This window comes from Triturus cristatus, chromosome 1_1 (genome assembly GCF_964204655.1).
Source record: "Triturus cristatus chromosome 1_1, aTriCri1.1, whole genome shotgun sequence".
In the NCBI taxonomy this organism is placed as follows: domain Eukaryota; kingdom Metazoa; phylum Chordata; class Amphibia; order Caudata; family Salamandridae; genus Triturus; species Triturus cristatus.
Window position 1 is genome coordinate 199,529,796 of NC_140579.1, and position 14,604 is coordinate 199,544,399.

At 46.8% G+C, this 14,604-nt stretch overlaps 1 protein-coding gene across 2 annotated transcripts in view; it reads right to left on the reverse strand.

Moving 5' to 3' along the window:
* The window catches only part of EIF2D (eukaryotic translation initiation factor 2D), a 315,356-nt gene that overhangs the window by 134,408 nt on the left and 166,344 nt on the right, over positions 1-14,604 (reverse strand). The gene's annotated exons all lie outside the window — the stretch shown is intronic.

Here is a 14,604-nt window from a genome sequence, read left to right on the forward strand (position 1 = left end):
CAAGACTCCTGTCCTTGGCTCCTGCGCAGCATCACACTCGGAAACTACAGCATCCATCACAGCCCCGGCTCAAACAAACTGCCAAACACTCCCAATGAAGAGCTCCGAGGAGCACACAGCCCTGGTCAAGGACATAACCAGCAACAGTGACCCGCCTGATCTAGGGTGAGTCTTCTGTCCCATCGTCTTGTGGGCTTACCTCTGTAACAATCTGCCCCACAAACCGTGGGGGACCTCTACTAAAAAGCCAAAAAGAATTTTGTAACATGCCGGGGGATAATCACACAGTGGAATAGGGGGATGTACAAAACATTCCTCGGACGGCAAGTGCCCAGCCAGATTTCCAGAATGTCAAAATTTGATAATTATACATACAATAATTCAAAATGAAAATCATTTCCAAAGCCAGATGTTATCTTGAATCTCTGAATTACAGTGGGGGTATCTTTGATGTGGGGTGAATAGCGTCAGTACCCTGGGGTACCTCTAGGATCAAGAGTGGGTAGAGTCAGTACGGGGAGAAGAGCCCGTACACTGATCCTTGCGCCTCTACACTTGAGCTGGACGTGACACGGTAGTGGAGGAGGAGGCCTGGTACAGTCAGCTACACCTGGCTGGTTAGTAAGGTAAAACAAGCATCATTGGGGTTTAACGGATTCTCCCAAACCAGGTCCAGGTGCTACTGCACAGAGAGGGCTGAGGCCAGGGTAGTACACCGGGGGATCAGCACACTGGTTGTTCCAGGTATGGTGAAGGGGGTGCAGGGTCTGCGCACTGCAGGCCCTCTCTGCTGGACGCTCTTTTACTACCATAACCAGGGCTTTAAGTGGGATTAAAACACTGAAGGAGGGAGGGGGGGTTCTCTACGAGGCGTGGCCAATGTAATTAAGGGCGTGGATTAAAAAATGTACGCTAAAAATCTATTCTTAGCATAGTGTGCTGCCCGATTTGTATTTTGCGGTTTCTGTCATTGCATTCAGATATATGACACAACAAGTAACATCATACCTACAAGAGGTCAGCACTGTTGCCTTTGTCAATGGTTGTTAGTTACGGACCGCCAGTGCCAGGGCACAAAACAGAGCCCGATAGAGACCCGTTTCGAGGCCTCCATAAAAAAACTGCCGGTGCGCAGATCCAGTGAGACCCGGCCCACTTAAAGCCCTGACCATAACATCTCTCCCTGCCTCAGCCCAACTCTCAAAAGTGTCCAAAGGGCCGGGCAGGAAATAGAAACAACAATCACAGTACTCACATCCTCCATGATCCCGCGATCAGATCTCACTCCTCCAGGCTTGCAGGTCTCACTGGCCCAGGTTTACCGATCTCACTGGTGCATTGCTGCGGATCTCATCCCTCCAGGGCTGCGGATCTCACTTATATAGGGTATCACTGATCCGCGGCTGCAGATGTAACCCATCCAGCGCTGCAGATATGCCGCATCCAGCGCTGCGGATCTCTCTCTCTCGCCGTGGGCAGTAGACCTCACTCACCCGTCGGGGCTGCCGATCTCACCTCGATCCAGAGCGGCGGCAGGTCTCACCCACCGAGACTGCCGATCTCACCCTTCCAGGGCTGAAGATTTCGCTGTCTGGTCCACAGCTGCAAAGCCCATAGCTGTGGCAGGCAGCTGTGGCAGGTTTCACCGTCTGCCACAGAGGGGTGCGGGTGCAGACGTATCGCCACTTGGCTGCAGATTTCAGCGGGGGTTCGGCTCTCTGCGGTCCGGGCTTCGGCTCTTGGCGGTCCAGGGCTTCAGCTCAGGGGTGCGGGGCTTCAGCTCTCAGCCATCACTGGCTTCAGCTCGCGCTGCTCGTGGCCTCGGATCCGCTATTCCGGCTGCAGAGCCTCAGCCAGTGTAAATAGTGACGCTCACTGGAGGCTCCAGCATCTGCCGGGCGTCTCCCTGCTGCCCCAACGTCTGCTGTCTGTGCCGAGCTCCTCTGTCTGTCGCCCATCTCTGCTGTCAGTCCAAGCCCGCACAGAGCCGCAGTTCCTCTTGGACGGAGCCCCCTCGCTCTACTCACAGCTGCTGCGCCTGTAAACTTTTGCGGAGCAGAAAAAAAGTTTGGTTTCCGGTTGCTTGAGGCCGAGTCTCCGAGCAGCCTGGGTCCTTCTACAGCAGGCGCGGACAGTGAGGCGCAGGGGCGAGGCGGGCCACCCACGGGGTAGGGGGGCAGTGACACTACTGGAAAGAAACACCCCGTGGGGACAGACAGTGGCGTACAGAGAGAGGAGTGAGCGGAGAGGCTGGGGTGGCCAGATTGTGTGAACTGTTATCCCGATTGCAAACAAAAAAAATTTACAATGTATTTCCATAACAGCTCGGACTGGACCAGCCAAAGCTTAACCTGAAAGAGTGGGGGGGGGGGGGGCGGCAGCTGAAGCGGCAGAGCAGAAGCGGAAACAATGTTTTTCCTGCTTGCATTTCACATGGTTCACGGGCGGCAGAGAAGTAACAGGACTCTGTCTTTTCCTTCTTACTAGAAGAAAAAGAGTCCTGTTACTTCTCTGCCGCCCGTGAACCATGTGAAATGCAAGCAGGAACAACATTGTTTACTCACCGGACTTGAAGAGGCGACCCCACGTCCGCTCCGACCGCGCACAAAATGGACGAATCTTCCCAAGCTAAAAAAAAATAAAACACGCCCACCACGTGTAAAGGGGGCGGAAAGAAGCAGGGCTTCAAAAAAGCGAAAGATCGAAAAAACACACCCACGAATCCGAAAAAGACGGGGCTTGTTTGGAGACAAAAAGCTCTTCTCCAATGGCTGACCAGCATTTAAGAGGCCAGCCAATGGAGAAGAGTGAAAAAAAGGGGCGGGTTAAAGCCCCACTCCTGAAACGTTAAATCTCGCGAGCGAGACTGCGCAAGCGCAGCCTTCGCTAGCCGAGACCTAAAAATGGCATCAACAAAAGATTTGCAGTGCTGACCTTACCATCTTATCTTTCAGAAACATGCAGATTTGTTACAAAATGCTTTTTTCCTCATGGTTTTTGCAATTTTCTAAGTGGTGGTGTGAAACTTGGAGCTAAAAAACAGAAAAATGTCTGAATTCAGCAATGGGCCATTTGCGTAGTTCATCTTTCTGGCATTCTCACACTACTCCAAAACAGTACCCGCCTTTTCTGGTACCAGAGAGGAACTGGTCAAAACTTGAAGAGTGTGAAGTCAGTGTAGTGTGAATGTGGTTTTCACATGGATGGAGTTTTGGTCCATTCCTATCACATGCGTTTTGGTCGCACCCATCACATTTTCTCTGGAGACATGTGGGAATTCAGAATGGTAAGACTTTTGCCACTGACTGGGACTGCTCGAGATTTCTGCCACACAAAAGTGGGGAAAACTGTGTATTTTGACCCATACTTTGACATTTGCATGCCATTCTGGTTAAAAAAAAACATACAGGAATCCATGCAAGACACACCACATGGATCCCCTCAGTGTCTAATTTTCACAAATGTTAAAGGCTGGTAGGGTTCCTTGGGTGTCAGCCAAACCTGGGCCCAAATGCTGCAGCCATCCCCAATGGAAACAGAGAAAAGTGGGTGGTTCTAGATATACTTTTGATATTTGCAGTAAGAAAACACATTTGGGTCCTAGGTCAGGGACACTCAAAGTACAGCCTGAGGGCCACATGCGGCACTCCTGACCTTTAATTATGCCTCTCTGCTGAACAGCAGCACTGGGCTGTTGCCCACTTGACAGAGCAGGAACATTCCGAAAGCTGTACATTAACTAAACTAAAGGTAAAGAAGCAAATGATTCCTAGACAACTTATCTTTAGCATGCATCTGCTTTGCGTCCCCCTACACCCACCTTTCAAAACCTCGACCCCTCGCCCTGCTGGCCTCGGTGTGGCCCTCGGGATGACACAGGCAGTACTTTCTGGCCCCCGGGGAAATGTTTGCGAGTACCCATGCCCTAGGTCTATCACTTTCAGAAATAAACAGGGATTGTAAAGTTTTCTGGGTGTGGGCCAACCTGGAGTCTAAATACTGCAGCGATTCACTACAGCAAGTGGAAGGAAATTGTGTGGTTTCAGGCATTATTTTGATGTCCGCAGGAGATTCTGGGTAAGACAACGTGCAGGGATATGTGCAACCCATGCCATCCTGGATCTTGGGCTTTCAGAAACCGCTAGGGCAGGCAAGGATGCCAAGGTGCTAACTGACCAACAGCCAGAATACTGCAGCAACTCCCATGGCAAGTGAGAAGAAATTGGAATTACTTTGGGTGTAGTTTTGACATATTGGCCAGCAGAAAGGGGGAAAATTTACTTATCTAACTACTCGAAGGGCAAAAAAAGACTATCTGGAGGCCGGAGGTGGAACCTGAAGCTTCGATGGGCCACAATCGACCCTATTCAATCTCTGGGGTCCAGGAGGCAAAAAACTATCTTGTGCACAAGGGTGAGAGATGCACCTCAATGTGATGACACACCGGCCACCCACCTTGTTCCCTTTTAGGGTCGAGTCCAGTGGCAGCTACTCCGCTAAGGCGGAGAAGCATCCCCCCACTGCCTCGGAGCAGCAAAAGAAAGGAAAACATAAAATGATAATAACTAATGCTATTATTATTTTATTGTGTCCTCCTGCTGTGGCAGCTTGCATCAGGGGGCGGGCGGGGCTGAAGAGAAGGGGAGGAGTGGTACAACCCTCCTAAGTGCACAATGACTGTTTGGTCGGCCCTCTCGGGCCGCCCAAACCAGTCATGCGCACTTTCCCCCTTCTCCACAGCCTGCATTGACAGCATGCCCACTTCGAAAGCCCCTGCACTGCAGCGTTGTGATTGGCTGCGGGGAGCGTGGGAGCCCTGGTGCTTCCTGTTTCTTACAAGAAGCCAGGAAGAGGACGCAAGGCGGCGGGGAGGTAAGTAATTTTTTTTAATGTGATCCCCCAACCCTGCCACCCCTTACCCCTCACTGCTTCCAGGCAGCAGCCTGCGAAAGCATGCACTAGCAAATTCGGTCTCACTTGCGAATTTGTGTGTAAATAAAGGGCTTGGAGCCCACCCATTATTTACCGTTTGTGCGCTTCAGCCTCACACTTCTTTGCAGAGCCTCTAATTGGCTAGTCTAGCCAAAACATCACTTTCAATGCTTTCTGTGGAGCACGGACCAAGCACGATTGATTTAACTTAATCAGTGCCCGGTCGCTACTTGCAACGTGACTGAGGTACTATTTCTCCCCCCTTCCTCTCCTGCTGCTCCCTCTATAGCACTTTCTTTTTGTTTTCCCACGTCGTCAGTTCCTCCTCATCATTGCCTGTTCTTGTGCCCTGTACTGCTTGCACTCCCCCCTTACCCCTCCCTCCATTGTCTTTCCTGTGAATGCTCTGAAATCTCTGGAATCTCAGCAGAACTTGAAAACACACAGTGAGCATTAAGGGTAATTTTGAAAAGTTAGCTTTTACTTAATATTTCTGACGCCTGAGGTCATACAGGGCAAAAGCGTACAAGAGAACTAATTGTGTTCATGTAATTTACTGCCATGCATCATTCACAGGCCATCGCCTGACACACAGCTAGCTGTATGACTGGGAGCATTATCACGTGTCAGAAGTGTATGTATGTATGTGTCTTGTAAAGCGCACTGCTGCCCTGAGGCGTCGTGGCGCTGTAGACTGCTGGGGAACCCGTCCTGGCTATCCCTGTGAGATGGTCCCTCCTGGGTATCTCCAAGGTGAAACCAGGCATCCCCGGCGAATGTGGGGGGCCGTTGTGGAGATGAGGCAAGCTAATGCCCAGAGTTGCCGAGTGTGTTCCTGGTTAGAGTAGGTACCGAGGCGAGAATTATCGAGTCCGTTTTTGACCCTGGTCCACGACCCTGCCGCGTCGGGAATTGAACCCTGGTCCCTGGCTGATTCTCTGCTTGCGGATCTGCCGCCTCTAACCAGTGAGCCACACCTCTCCACTCCAGAAGTGTATGTTTGTTCATTATCTAAGCGAGCCATATCAGCTCTCGGGCCAGCGTCTGATAGCTGTTTGTGGCACAGAGAGCATGGCATCAAAACACACGAAACTCTTAATCCTATTTTTATATTTTGTATGCAGTTTAATATAGCACAAACTCAACCTGAAGGTGAAGGTAGTGGAGTGCTTCAGAGCGCTTTACATGAGAGGCAGTCTCATTACACAGTGACAAGTCATTTTGTGAAGGAGCGATTAGTGATTTGTCCAGAATCACAGGATGTTGAGCTGACGCCGAGACTCAAACCCGGTTCACCAGTTACAATGTAGGCAGCTCTGGTCAGAATGCCACATCCTCTCTCCACTAACGTGTGCCCCTAACCATCATAACCAACCATGGAAAGGGGAGCAGCAGGCAAGATGGCCGCTGACCGGCCGTAGCAAGAAGTCGCAGATCTCTCCCCCCCTCCTTTGATCTAAGCGGGGATGTAAGGACAGTGTTAGAAGTGGGGGGGAACGGAAGGGCACGGCGTGCCCCTACTTTTAAAAATTATGCTAGTCCGTTCCCCTACTTCTTGATTTTAAAAAAGCGTCCCGGGACTGCCCTAATTCAGGCCCGGTTCTAGTAAGGCTTGAAGGCAGGCGCGAAACGCCATGGGGCTCAAAGTGCTTCAAAGCCCGGGCGCGCACACAGACAGTTTCAGAGATTAACGCAGCCGTACCTGAGTACTTCACAGGTCTTTAAAAGACCATTTACATGTTAACGAGGCTTTGTTTATTTTTTCACCCCTTCATCTCCAACAGGGGCATGGCGAAAGGCGACAAATCCTTTCTTTGGCCGCGGTAACCTTTGCCTACTGTCCTGCTGCGTGGATATTTCTTTTCCTGTGCAGCTCAGGAGAAAAGAAGTTTGTTTATTTTGATTCACCTTTCTCAAACCCTGCAGCTGCTTATCACTTCAGGCTGCGACACTAAGATTGACTAATGGAGTAGGTAGGAGAATGTGTCACTATTTGTTTTTCTTTTTAAAATCTGCACAGGCCCAGCAGTACATGTACTTCGTGTGCGCTTCATTTAATCCGTTTTTATCATTATCATGGCCGATGCAGGACAACAATAGGACAATAAAAAAATGCCCAGATAACGCTGGGTATTAATGATCCTGCTGGAGAGCAATCATTTCTCTGTTAGTAGTTAAGTGCAGATGAACTGTATTTTATGTGGGTAGCTCAGTGGGTTACTGCCTTTGTCACAGAGATCCTTGTGTTACTTGCAGTTCAGAAGTTACAATCCTAACATAGGACAGTGACCAATGAACTGTCATCAAAGAGCTGCATGCAAACCTGAATGATATAGTTAGAACATCGCGTTTTTTGTTTTGTGATATAGTTAGAACTTCCCAAGTCTTTCATTATTCTAATGTTGCTAAAATGAGTATCTTTGGGCAGATATACATTTTTATCAGTAAAGCCAACCCCTAACCACTGGAGTACTCTTTAAATCCTGAGTTTGTGCTTCTCCAGACCAAACCCTCTTAAATATAATGCCCACCAGTATGGATGACATGTGATTCATACACCTTGTAATCCTCATTGGCTTATGTGACATTCCCTGTAGGCTGATTTACATACTTGTATGATTCGTTGTCTCTGTATAATGTGTGCGTGGTGTAAAGTACTGACACACACTACACTGATATGAGTAGCGCTACACAACAAATGAAATGCATATGAGAGAGGGGCTACATAAAGATGAGGGGCACTGTTGGAGGGTGGCAGTGAGGGAATCCGAGGAGGAGGTAGTGGGAGTGGCTATGGAGCGATGAGGGGCACTGTTGGAGGGTGGCAGTGAGGGAATCCGAGGAAGAGGTCATGGGGGGGAGGGGGGAGCTAGGGAGAGATGAGGGGCACTGCTGGAGGATGGTAGTGAGGGATTCTGAGGAGAAGGTCATGAGGGGGAGGGGCTACAGCGAAATGAGGGGCACTGGTGGAGGGTGGCAGGGAGGGAATCCGAGGAGGAGGTCATGAGGGGGAGGGGCTATGGGGAGATGAGGAGCACTTGTGGCGTATGGCAGTGATTATTGGTGTGGCGCCAAAAAAGACTTTTGCATCAGCGCTAAAGCCGGCCTTGTCATGGCCTTTCTGTTTTTGTTTATTTAATTAGCAGTCGGGTCATAAGGGCTACTGTGGAACATACTTTAAAGTGTGTGCTAATTATATTTACTGCTATATTCAATGTTTTAAGTTTGAAGGTGATTTTACTAATGTTTTTACCGGGAAAAATGAAAGTGGAACCCGATGGTGCCTGATATGGGGCTGGGGCCCAAGGTCAGCTGTGAGATAAGGTGCACTGGAGAGGAGTAGTGGATAATCAAGCCTGTAAGGGAGTGCGTTGCGGAGTCTGGGGTCAGGTGGAGGTAGCAATGAAGAGGGATCCTCCATGAAGGCTCGAACAGAGGGAACACAAGTAGTGTCACTTGCCTGATACTACCACCTCAGAAACCTCCTCTTCCCATCAAAGGAAAATTACATAGAAAAAACAGTTTTTGAGAGTGATAATATTTAGAAAGAGATTTGGAAAAGAGTGCGATTTACTGGGCCTTGTAAGACTAAGAACAGATAAAGGAGGGCCCGGAGGATTTGCAGTCTGGGTGTTGCTACTCCCAAGATAATTTTGAAAAAAAACTATAGGGTCAAATACTGCATTTTATTTTCAACACCCCATTTTTACACAAATTCTCTCCAAAGCCATTACTGTGCCAAGACAACATCCCCAGGAGTTGACCACATTTTTTTTCAAGATGCACAATATGTTCCTCCCATAAGTAAATATTTACCTCCACTTTGCCAAGGCCTGTGTTTTGTCCTGCTTGCTCACATGTTATCTCACTCAGGCTCACTACCCCCATTATTCATTCTCATTCACTTTCCCTTTTACTGAAAATTGCTCACTTGCACTCACTCTTCAACATTCGGTATCACATTCTCACTCACTCAGTCTCACCACTTTTTCCTACTCTGATTACCTCATTCTAACTTACAGTTTCACTTACTCTACGTGACTCCTTCTCACTCACTTTCTCTCACTTTCATCGACATACACTCTTTCACTCATGCTCAGTTACATTCAGGCACTCAATCATTCACACCCACTCATTCGCACTCATTCTTCTTTGCAGGACACTTGAATACATATGTGCTATACTTTGTTTGAGCAGCTAGCTGGCTGACATGAATAAGAATTATTTATTTATTTATCTCACTTGTAAAGCGCACTCTCGCCTAACAGGCATCCTGGCGCTGACAATCAAGAGTGCACAATTTGTGGATAAGAAGGAGCCCTTGTGGGTTTCCGTGAGTCAGATCAGATTCTCTTCAAGAGTTCCTTTGTCTCTGAGCCCTGCTTAACACGTGTACAGGAGGAGCCCTATATTCATGTCCTCAATGTTTGAGACAAAAAATACTCATTGATTTCTGAACGAGAGTAAAAGCGTTAAGGTAACATGTCGTTCCTGCTTATATTTTGCATGCTTTACATAATCCTGCATTCCCTATGAGTAGCTGCTTTTCCCAGAATGTTGTTACTTTTTTTCAGGCACTGCATAATTTGAAATGAGTCACATCCAGGTGCTTATAATGGGGCAGAATTGGGTTGTAGGTGAAGACAGTGCGAGTTTCACTCAGTGGGGCAGAAGGGTGTTCGGTGGGGATAGGATGTGGCATTATGGCCAGAGCTACCAAATTTGGAACTGGGGAACCTGGTTCAGCCTTCATGCCTTGTCCATCAGACTACTCGTGAGGGAGCACCCATGATAGACTTTAGAAGGCCCCACTAGACCTTAGAAGCCCTGGTCTCTTAGCACCAGCAGGTGAACCCTACCGGTGGCCAGTTGGGTAAACTTGAAGCCCTGTCCACCACAATTCATACCCAGGTTCACCACCAGTCTTGCGGGCAGGTCTACAAAGCAGCACACCCTAGAGCAGCAGTGGCTTTGTCACACAGTAGTTTTCCTGCAATAATAAAAGTCTCCCACACAACCCCCACGGTTTTTGACGCATTCATAGATTGACAAAGACTTGTAATCCTGGGAATGCGGCAAAATCTTGAGCTACCCCAGAGGAGGCATAACTAGGAGAAATATCTTTATTTCTCCTTGCTTTTTCCTCTTTCAAACTGTGCTTTATTCTGCAGCCCACATAGAAAGATGAAAAAGCCTCAAGATTGTTTTTGTACAGGAAGGTGCCCCTTCCTGCACAAAAACAATCCTGCATGCAAAGGAGGCACCCTTGTACCATGGGGCAAGTGTGCCTGCGTTGAAGCTAGGCTGTCGAAATGGCGCCAGTGCAGGGTGAAAAGACCGGAATGCACCATATTGGATAAATACGGCACATTCCCGCCCTTTCCCTGTGACGCAGGGCAGCGCAGCAAAGTAACTTGCTGTGCTGCCCTGCGCCACCATTCCCATAAATATGTCCCTAAGCTCACAAATAGTAAATTGACCACACTAATTATCTGTGTAAGAGCATGTATTGATAAACACAATGAGCCACTGACCTTTTTCTTGGACCTTGTTGAGTTGCCAAGCACAGCAGCAGATCTAATCTTAGATACCTTACTTGCATGCTTAGAGAGACACGGTTTTACTGATGAGTATTTAAAAAGTCATTTGGTTCAGCTTGTAACAGATGGTGCTTCCAATATGATAGGTAGGAAATCCGGTGTGGCAACTCTTCTGAAACTGAAATATCCACAGTTGAGTGTATGGCACTGTGCTAACCACAAGCTGGAGCTTGCTGTGGGTGATGTTTGTAAAGAAGTCGCAGGCATTAATCAGCTCAAATTTTTTTTTGATAAACTATATACCACCTACCATGCCGCTCCGAAAAATCAGAGAGAGCTTGGGGAATGTGCTCTGGAGGTAGAAGTAAGACTTCTGGCAATTGGAAAGGTGCTAGATGTACGTTGGGTGTCCTCAAGTGAAAGATCTGTGAGAGCTGTTTGGAATAACTACAAAGAACTTATTAAACATTTCATGGAATCTTCCGAAGACTCAACAAGGAGTGACATTGAGCAGAGGAAATATGCTGGTTTAAACCGTTTATTAACCTCCCTGGTGTTTGTTGAAAATATGGGCATTTTATATGATGCTCTCATAGAATTGGGTGACCTATCCAGAAGGCTGCAGCGGCGTGATATGACCATATATGAGGCCGATCGTTCAATACAGATGCAGATTTTAGTGTTTGAATCAATGGCTGATGCACCTGGGCCCTTTGTTTGCTACAACTGCATTAGATGCTGCTGAACGGATGCAGTTTGCTGGTGTAGGACTGCAACAGGACAAAGGCTGTGTTAGCATCAATAGGGCACAGTTCTTTAGGAGCTTAGCAAATAACCTGCGAAAAAGGATGACAATGTCTAATGCATCAAATGTTTCTAGATGCACAACCACAAACAATGATGAAATAGAATACAAAGAGTTAGTACATAGAATGAAACTCCTACAACCAGTTTATTGGCCAGATCCAGTAGACATCTTATACGGTGAGGGAGAATTACAAAACCTTTGTAGCAGGTTGCATGTATTTGAGACCAGGCAGTACATCCTTGGTTTCAGAGAGTACAAACAAAATAAAAATTGCATCTCTGAAAGCCTGAAACCATTAATGCACATTATAAACACCTTTTGTACCTCAACTGCTTAATGTGAACGGGGCTTTAGTGTAATGAATGATGTGCTCACACCACTGCGGAACAGAATATCAATCAATCGTCTGTCTTCTACAATGTTCATAAATATCGTGGGGCCACCTGTCATAGAATTTAAACCTGAATTTTATGTTCAGAAATGGTTAGAAAAAGGGAGGAGAAGTACAGATGAAAGAAACTGCATGGCTCGGAGACAAATGGCTTATGATTCCACTTATAAGCGTATTTGGAATATTCTGTGATTGGAAACATGTCCCACATTGTAAATGAATTAAATATAAACAACTTATATATTAAACCTCAAATAAACATGTTTATTGATTCTTTGAATTAAATAACGTTATAAGCTGTAACTGGTCAGTGAAATGCCAAACGTTCAAAAATTGGTAGGTTTTGCTATTTCTAGCCACACCTCCGACTCCGCCCACTAATCCAAACCTTGGGTTAGTCCCGCCCCCTGAGTCTCCGCCCACAGTTCCCCTACTTTTTTTTCCCCACTTCGACCACTGTGTAAGGATGATGCTTATCTCCATTTTAGGGTGACCAACCGTCCGTAAATTTCACGGACTGCCCGTTATTTGGGCCCCTTGTCCGTTGTCCGTGAGCATTTCTTTTACGGACGCATGTTGTCCGTAATTTTGGGGACGGCAGGCAGCAAGCTGTGCTGTTCCCCTGTGACCCTCGGAGCCAGCTCGCACTTCTGAGGCTGCAGCAGCCCCTCCCCTGACCACGCTCCGTCTTTGTACAGGCCCATTGTCATTCTGATGGAGCTGATTATCACCTAAAGAATGACAATGGGCCAAAGGTGTAGGGAAGCACCCGGGGGTCAGATAAGTGTTTCATGGCCCTCCCTAACTCGAAGATCAGCACAGGGAGATTAACAAACAAAGAAATAAAGCAAGAATAATCACTGTGGTGCAGCTGTGTGTGTGGGGGATGGAGGGGGTTGTAGAGGGGCAGAGGGTGCCGAAGTAGCCAGAAGCGGTGACAGAAAGAGAAAATATCATAATGGTAAATCAAAAAGAAGCACAAGGCAAATGGAGAGATAAAGCGAAGGAAGAATAGAATGCAAATAATGAAAGAAAACTGGAAAGAGAGAGAAAGATTTAAATTTAACAATGGAAGGACGGACAAGAGGATGATCAAATGGAAAAAGAGAAACGCAAAATTAATGTTAATGTGGAATATGGAAATGTGAAAAGAAAATGAAATCGAAATAAAGCTTGGGAATGGAAAAGAAAATGAAATATGAATTTAAAGAATACAGCGTGATTGAGAGAAGGAATGAAAGGATGCACAGACAGAAAGCTGGAAAGAAAAATAAATGGAGGATATAAAGAAGAAAGTACAGAACAAAGGTGGATAGAAAGAAGGACATAAGGAAAGAAAGAAAATGAAAAGACGGAAAGAATAAAAGGCAACCGTCAATATAGGGCACAGCATGCTGCTTTTGTGGAGAAGCTGTGCTGGAGGACTAAGTTACATTTTGAAAGACTTCTGGGTGCTTTGCATGCCTGCAATTTTCGGGCCGTAACAAAAATGTCTATTTAACTCTGCTGATTAATGTATCTCTTGGAGAGATCTGAGTTTTCACTAATCCAGGTTTTGACTCATCATAAAGAATCATAGAGGCATAATGCGCCTCTTGTAATGCACAACGTGTAACATGCAGAGCAAAGTATTAATTTGTATAATAATTGTAAAGACAACCCCAACCACTATGTTAGGGAAGAGGCGTGGTGCAGTGGCCAGGGCAGCTCACTACAGAACACAGGGTCTCATGGTTCAATCCCCGGTGCCGGCGGCAGGGTAGCCCAGCACCTTGTGACTCTGGTCAATAGCTTGCTTATCTTCCCAATGGGCCCCAGCGCTGGGACACCTCTCCGCGGTAGTTGTGTGCGCTTTACAAATGCTGGTATTTAATTTTTATTTCATATGTTATGTTATATCCTTTGTATTTCGGGGTCTCTGGAATTATGAGATTGTGCGGCTTCAAAAGTTTTCGCATGATTATGGATTTGCCGCATGTGCCACATAATCCATCATTAGCTGAATAGATCTGAAGATTCTAATTTAAAAACAGTGTCTACCTCAAATGGTTAAAAAATAACTATGAAGGCAGTGACGTGTTGCAAAGGCCCTTAGTAAAGGTAGACTGGTCACCTTCCTTTGCATATTACTATATTTGGGTGTTATACGGGTACTAATGAGGTCCAACCTATGACCAGAAAGTGTTAAAATTTGCATAAATTCCCTTTTCTTGCCAAATAATTTAGTCAATCCTGCAGCAGAATTTGGCCCTCCCTGCTGCATAATTCCAGTGGCCCTGCATATAGTAGCTACCAAGTATGTAAGCCATGTGACTCCTACACCTTGTAGCCCTCCTTGTCTTAAGTAACCTATCCTATATGTTGATTTACATATTTATGAGTCATTGTCTCTGAACAATAAGTGTATGAGCTAAAGCGCTCAACACCCTACATTGAGCTGAGTAGCACTGTAAAATAAATGACATACACATGAGCGAGGGTCTATATAGAGATGAGGGGCACCATGGGAGGTTGATAGTGAGGGAATCTGTGCAGAGGGAGGTTTTTGGGGAAGGGGTGTCAAGAAGACTGAAGGCCTCTGCATCCCCTACAGTGCGGGTGGGACAACACTTCAAAGGAACCCCGAACTGTAAACAAAATATCATATGAAATACCACAAAAAGACCTGCACAGTTGCTCAAAGCTGAGCACATACCAAACCGGTGAGGTGCTCGATTCTCCCAACCTAATCTAAACTTATTTTGACGTGTACTTATTTTGGTTGTCTATTTACTTATTGTACGACCTCTGATGTCTCTGAAAACGTACCGTTTGTCCCAAATTTCTGTCCTGAATTTTGACCTTCTGTCCTGAATTTTTGTCCTGAATTTTGACCCTTTGTCCTGAATTTTTACACTCACTGTCCTGAATTTGCACCTATGCCAGTTGGTCAC